Source organism: Eulemur rufifrons, chromosome 17, assembly GCF_041146395.1.
Source record: "Eulemur rufifrons isolate Redbay chromosome 17, OSU_ERuf_1, whole genome shotgun sequence".
Classification (NCBI taxonomy): Eukaryota; Metazoa; Chordata; class Mammalia; order Primates; family Lemuridae; genus Eulemur; species Eulemur rufifrons.
This window is the reverse complement of record NC_090999.1, coordinates 11,232,646-11,239,732: the sequence shown is the minus strand read 5'-3', so window position 1 is coordinate 11,239,732 and position 7,087 is coordinate 11,232,646. Positions and strand designations below refer to the sequence as shown.

At 39.7% G+C, this 7,087-nt stretch overlaps 1 pseudogene; it reads left to right on the top strand.

Moving 5' to 3' along the window:
- Nucleotides 1–5,786: 5,786 nt before the first annotated feature.
- LOC138398236 (nascent polypeptide-associated complex subunit alpha-like) lies at nt 5,787–6,432 on the top strand (annotated as a pseudogene).
- Nucleotides 6,433–7,087: the final 655 nt, after the last annotated feature.

Sequence of the window (7,087 nt, the reverse complement as noted above, 5' to 3'; positions counted from 1 at the left end):
AAAAAAAGAAAATTAAAACGTAGAATGGAGGGCAGAGACGGAAAGCTGCTGACCTGAAAAAGACACTAGAAACAAATGGAGTTAACAGGATAATGAGAAGATTATAGCATTCAAATTTCTTAGCTGCAAGCTATGGAAAGCAACGCTGGCTAATGTAACCAGGAACGGAATTTACTTAAAAACACTGGTTAGCTCACAATATCTCCAAGAAGATCCCAGAATCAGGCTTGGAGTCTAAGTTACCAGGAACTGTGTAGATAATCCCAGACACTGCAGCGTGGACCACAGAAATGTTGCACGCTGGATCTGGAATGCTTCCGGGCACCGCTGCATCTCGTACGTGGATGTGGCTGTACCTATTGCTGCCACATGCTTTTCCCTTAAGTGGCTTTGGTTTCAAAGTCAGCAGTGGTACAGCTAAGTGGGCAAGTATAGACCACGTACCTGTATCCTAGCTACCAGGAAGGCAGCGAAAGGTGGTATCTGCTGATTCTGCTTGCTGTGGCGGGAAACAGGTTCTTCCTCATTCAAATGGAGATTCTTCAAATATAGACAAAGCCTTGACTGTGGGCCAGACCTTGCAACTCATTGCTAACAAACAGAATACACAAAAGGGATGGGATGCCACTTCTAGGATGAGGTTACCGGACACTGGACTTTCTCTCTCTCTCTGGCTCTTTGCACTTGCTCAGTTTAGGAAACAGCTGCCGTGTTGAGCTGCCCGCATGGCAAGGAACTGAAGGCAGCCGCAGGCCGACAGCCAGGGAGTAACTGAGGCTCAGTCCAGCGTTCTGAGGAAAAACTGAATCCTGCCAACCACAAGAGTGAGCTTGGAAGTGGATCCATTCGCAGTTGAGCTTGGAGGTGACTACAGTCCTGGCTGACACCTTAATTGCAGCCTGGGAGACTCTGAGCCAGTGGCACCCTACTGAGCTGTGACCAGATTCCTGATCCACAGAGAAGGTGAGATAATATGTGCTGTTGTTTTAACCCATTAAATTTCAGAGAGTTTGTTACTCAGCAGTAGAAAACTAGTTAAAAGAATTTTAAAAAATTGACTTAAAAATACTTCTTAATGATTTTTAAGTCACTACTGAAGCAAAATTAAAATTATTGATTACTTAGCAAAACATAGCAATGAAAAAAAATTACATATCAAAACATAGGGGTGAGCTTTCACTTTTGATCTTAAAGGAGTAGTTTGTAGCAGACCCCAAAGCCTCAATGGGAGCAACCCAAAAAGCCTGATACATTGAAAAAAGAAGGTTTCAGAAACTTCCGAGGCAGCTTGTACTTGAGGGGCCAAATTCCTGGAGAGAAGCAAGCTTATTGAGTTGAAGTTCTGCAAGGCTGGGAACTGAAGGGCTAATATCCCAGAGAAAAGGAAGAAGATGGAAGCCGGTAGATAAAATATTTCCCCTTCCTCACTCTCCCTTTTCTGCCCCCTCCATCCACCTGCCACCCTCACAAGACCATCCTGAGGTGCAGTTTTTGTAACTCCTCAGAGTGGGTCCCTTGCACTGAGCAAGCCAACTTAGAGGCAGCCCTCCGGATAGGACACACATTGACTCTCTCGTCTCCTCTTCCTCTCCCTTTGGCTTCATTCCTACTCCTGGGATGGGAATTCCTAATAAAGAAATAGCTCATTAGCCCCTCTGCCTGAGGCTTTGCTTAGTATTTAAGCTAAATTCAAAATAAATGAACGGAAACTAAAACATTTTTAAGATATCAGCAATAGCTAATTAGGAAACATAATGAAAAAAATAACCCAAAAGTTTTATTATGTTGTGTTTTCATCATCAGTTCAAAATATTTTCTAATTTCTGTTGTGATTTCTCCTTCTGAACTATGTGTTAATATATGTAAAGTGCTTAAAAGATACATGGTAAGCACTATGTAAATGCTAGCTTGTATTATTGCAAAGCATAAAGATAAATAAACAAACGCTCACACCTACACACACATACACATACAATATCACAAGTAGAGGGCAACTTTTACAATACATGAGGTCTTCAATATACATGACACAAAATGATAACAATGGCTAGCATGTATGGGGTATCCTCCACATGCCCTCTATATGCCAATACTTGAGGTATGTACTATTATCTACATTTTACAAATGAGGAAACTGAGGCACAGCAATTTGTCCAGATCATACAGTTGGTAAGTGATGGAGTTTTATTTTGAACCTAGGCAATCTTACTATATGAAGAGCTTTTAAATTCTGGTCCAGTTTAGATAATTAAAGGCATAGTTATCACTTTCCCTTCTCAAAGCCCTAAAATAATATCTAGGCCGGGCGCGGTGGCTCACGCCTGTAATCCTAGCACTCTGGGAGGCCGAGGTGGGCGGATCCTTTGAGCTCAGGAGTTCGAGACCAGCCTGAGCAAGAGCGAGACCCCACCTCTACTAAAAATAGAAAGAAATTATATGGACAGCTAAAAATATATAGAGGAAAAAATTAGCCGGGCATGGTGGCACATGCCTGTAGTCCCAGCTACTCGGGAGGCTGAGACAGGGGATCGCTTGAGCTCAGGAGTTTGAGGTTGCTGTGAGCTAGGCTGACGCCACGGCACTCACTCTAGCCTGGGCAACAGAGTGAGACTCTGTCTCAAAAAAAAAAATAAAAAATAAAAAATAAAATAAAATAATATCTAAGTAAATCTATAAAATATTGAAAGCCTGTGGGGTGCCAATGGCATAATAAAAAAGGAGATTTTGGAAAATATAAAGCAGCTGGTAATAGATTGGTAGCAAATGCTAACAGAGCTGACAGCCTGTAACCTCACCACACTATAACTTGAGCTCCCAAAAATCGGTTACTCCCCAAGAAACTTTGGAACTAGCAGAACTAGGAGAAAGCATGGTCTGGATACTGCACAGGCAACAGCAAAAGAAGAGCTGTTTTGTCCTCAACTGTACCCCCAGAGAAAGCTGGCTCTGGAATAGATTTCCCCGTCACCATGCAAAGTGCAAATTCTGACCCAGGGAGCCCTGGGAAGGGCCCTGGGCTGGAGATGCAAGGCTCCTAAGGATCCCATGATGCGAGGTTCCCATGGTCCCAGAGGCCGGGCTCCGCCCTCTCCCCTTCCCCATACCCCATCCAACACAGCTACCAAAGCCTGGCCCTGCATCACCTGCAGGCGAATAGCTCTTCTCCCCTAGGATGCAGAACAGCAACACCAAAGCTGTGTATCCAGATCATCATCTCAGAGGGTGATCAGGCAGCTAGGAGCCACCAAATATTTGAGTAAGAGTAACAACATGAAAGAAAAACATTAAACAAACTAAAACGTCATCTCAACCCAAATTACTCCAGGCAATAGAATGAACTTAATAATAATTATAATTATATTTATATTAAGTTATATATTATATGTTACTTATTTTATATTGTTAATAGCAACAATTATTATATTAATCTTGTAAGAAAAGAATATATATAAAATTGTATCTGTATTCCACATATAATCATATTGAATATAATTGTTATTAATATTAATTAATATTAACTATAAATTGATAATATATGTAATATTTATATTAGTAAATAAAATTTAAAATATAAATACAGAAGCAGAAATAAAATAAGCTTAATAATAATAATAATAACTGGTATGTTAAGTGAGATTCAGTGTATACCTAAATGAATGGAAATCCAACAAACTTACGAGATTTTAACATTTGTCTTAGAAATCAGCCTATAAAATAGAAAAAAATTAAGTGATAATATACAAGACTCTATACCAAACAAAACAAGAATATGCCATGTTTTTCAACACGCATGAAAAAATTACAAATATTCACCACAAATACCAGGCTGCATAGAAAATCTTACGTATTTTAAAGTATAGAAACCATGCTGATCACATCCTCACTGCTAAATAAAGTTTCAACAAACAAACAAACAAACAATAAAAGCTATGGCCTTTTCTTAAATATATCATCATCAGAAATTTTTAAATAATTAAAAATATTATTTGAGTGAAAGAAAAAGTTAAGGCAGAGACTATATTCTGGTTAGAATTGAATTAAAATACTCATTGGGGTGCAGGCAAATAGTACTCCAAAGATTATTTGCAGTTTTAAAAATAGAAGAAAAAATCTAAATAAAGTAAAATGAAATTAATGAAATCAAAACTTTACTCTTTGAAAAGTAGCAAATAAGATAACACAAATAAAAAAAACATTAGGCTTGAGAAGGACATAATGATAAATATTTAAAAAATAAGATGTGCAACTTTATTTTTTAAAACTAAATTTTATTGTGTCTATTTGAGCTTCAGAACATGATGTTACAGGAATTATGGGATACACACAGATAGTGAAAGGGTAACTTACCTCTAATCATTCTTCCGCACAACTGTGCATAAAAATACGCACTTTTCCCCAGATCTTTGGGTCTTCATTTCTGAAGGCTCTCATGTCACATAAAACTTTTATTAAATAAATTTGTTATGCTTTTCTCTTGTTAATCTGTCTTTTGCTATAGGGGTTTCAGCCATGAGCCTTGTAATGGTGAGGAAATGATATTTTTTCTCCCCTGCAGAAAGTAACACAACCTCACTGGTCATCAGGATTATGCAAATTAAAACAAGAAGACACTAGTTATATGCCCTGTCTACCCACAGTAGATTTTCAAAACTTCAAAGGATTGATTATATCCTGTTCTTCTGAAAGTGGAGGAAAAAATTGCAGGTGGAAGATAAGTTAATAAAAAAGCTTTCAATGCAACTGGGCAGAATCTATCAAAATTTAAACTACACTAACAACTATGGTTTGGATGTGGTTTGTTTGGCTCTGCCAAGTCTCATGCTGGTCCCGATGTTGGAGGTGGGGCCTGGCGGGAGGTGTTTGGGGTGAGGGGGCCGATCTCTCATGAATGTGTGGTACCATTCTTGTGGGAGTGAGTGAATTCTCACTTTTAGTTCCCGGGAGAACTGGCTGTTGAAAAGAGCCTGGAGCCTCCTCTGCTTTCTCTTGCTCCCTCTCTGGCTATGAGATCTCACTGGTTCCCCTTCCCCTTCCACCATGAGTGGAAGCAGCCAGAGGCCTCACCAGAAGCAGATGCTGCTGCCATGCTTCTTGTACAGCCTGTAGAACCATGTGCCAAATAAATCTCTTTTCTTTATAAATTATCCAGCCTCAGGTATGCCTTTACAGCAATCCAAGCAGACTAAGACACTATTTACCTTTTGTTTTAGATTTCCACTTCTAGAAACCTTCTGTATGGAAATATTCACACAAAGATATATAAATAGAAATATTCTGTAAGAAACGGTGGGCACAAATTGTTAAATAAATTAAGGCACATTCATAATACGGATAACTTTACAGCTTTAAAAAAATTATATCTGGGCACAGTGGCTCACCCTGTAATCGCAGCAATTTGGGAGGCTGAGGCTGGAGGATTGCTTGAGGCCAGAAGTTTGAGACCAGCCTGGGCAACATAATGAGACCTTGTCTCTAAAATTTTTTTTTTTTTTTTTAATTAGCTAGATGTGGTGGTGTTCATTTGTAGTCCCAGCTACTTGGGAGGCTGAGGTAGGAGGATCACTCAAGCCCAGGAGTTTGAGGTTTCAGTGAGCTATAATGATGCCGCTGTACTCTAGCCTTGGTGACAGAGCAAGAACCTGTCTCAAAAAAATGATATCCAAGGTATTTTGGAAAGAGACATTTGATGTAAATTCAGATCATCTTTTAGAATGCCCTCAGACACTGGTATCAAAAGCTTTCATGCTCTTCCTTCTGCCATCTTGATCCTGTGTTCCCCTCACAAAATGCTCTTAGAAGCTACAGAAACTGCCCCTGCCACAGAGCAGGAGTTGCCACAGCCAGGGCTGAGACAGGGTGCGGAACAGGATCTGACATTGATGAATCAGTACCAGAACTGGAGGAACCAGATTCCACACAGGCAGCCACACAGCAAGCAGGGCTGGCAGCAGCAACTGGAACAGATGAAGAACCAGCCAGTAGAGTGAAGCAATTCTGAGTGAGCAGAAGGCAGGGGAGGCCATGTCCAAACTTGGTCTTTGACAGCTTATAGAGGTTGCTACAATCACAACCAGGAAACCTAAGAATATCCTCTTTGTCATCCCAAGGCCAGATGTCTACAAAAGCGCAGCTTCATATACCGTTGTAATTTTGGGGGAAGCCAAGATCAAGGGCCTGTCTCAGCAACCACAGCTACCAGCTGCTGGGAAACTCAAAGGTCCAGGTGAAGCCATCTAGAATGCTCAAGAAAAATACAGACTCCAATTGTACGAGAGGAGAGTGAAGAGGTGGGGTTCCATGAAACGAATGTGGAAGTTAAAGACATAGACTTGGTCATGTCACAGGCAAAAGGGACAGGAACAAAGATAGCCAGAGCTCTGAAGAACAACAAGAATGATAATTGTAAATGCTACTATGGAATTAAAAATGTAACCATTTGAGAATGCGAATGAGGCCTCTTTTCTTTATTTGTTTATTCATTTTGCTGTTTCAAAAGAGTAACTGCAGCTTGTTTAAAAATCTGACAGTTTCTATTGTTAATACAGTTATGGCTTCTTCTTGGGAAAAATAAAACACTTCACTACTTCTTGGCCCATCAATACTACTTTAGCGATTTTTTTTTCTTTAGGAAATAATAAAAAATGCAAAGAAGAATTTGCTTATTGATGCTTATACAAACATTATTGATAATAGCCCTGGTCCTCCCCTCCTCCCAATAAAAAACAAAACCAGAAAGAACAGAATAACATCAATTTCCTAGAAGCAAAGAGATAAATGGTATAACCATGTAATGTAGCACCATGTCCCCGTTAAAAAGTATATTTTGGAAAGATGTGAACATGATCAAAATATATTATCTGTGGAGTAGGATTGCCTTAGTTAAGTCACAATGTTTGGAAGGACTAGAAGACTTGGTTAATTAAAGGAAAGCTCTTTGGTGGATTAGGAGGCATTCCTAAAGACCAGCTTGTTGAAAAGATTTCTTTCTTACATTAAGGGTGTTCTTGGTCCCATAGTTCCTCCTATGGGCATTGGCCAGTCTCTCCTCTCTGGCGCTCACTGCTGTACCTTGACCAAAACCCATTCT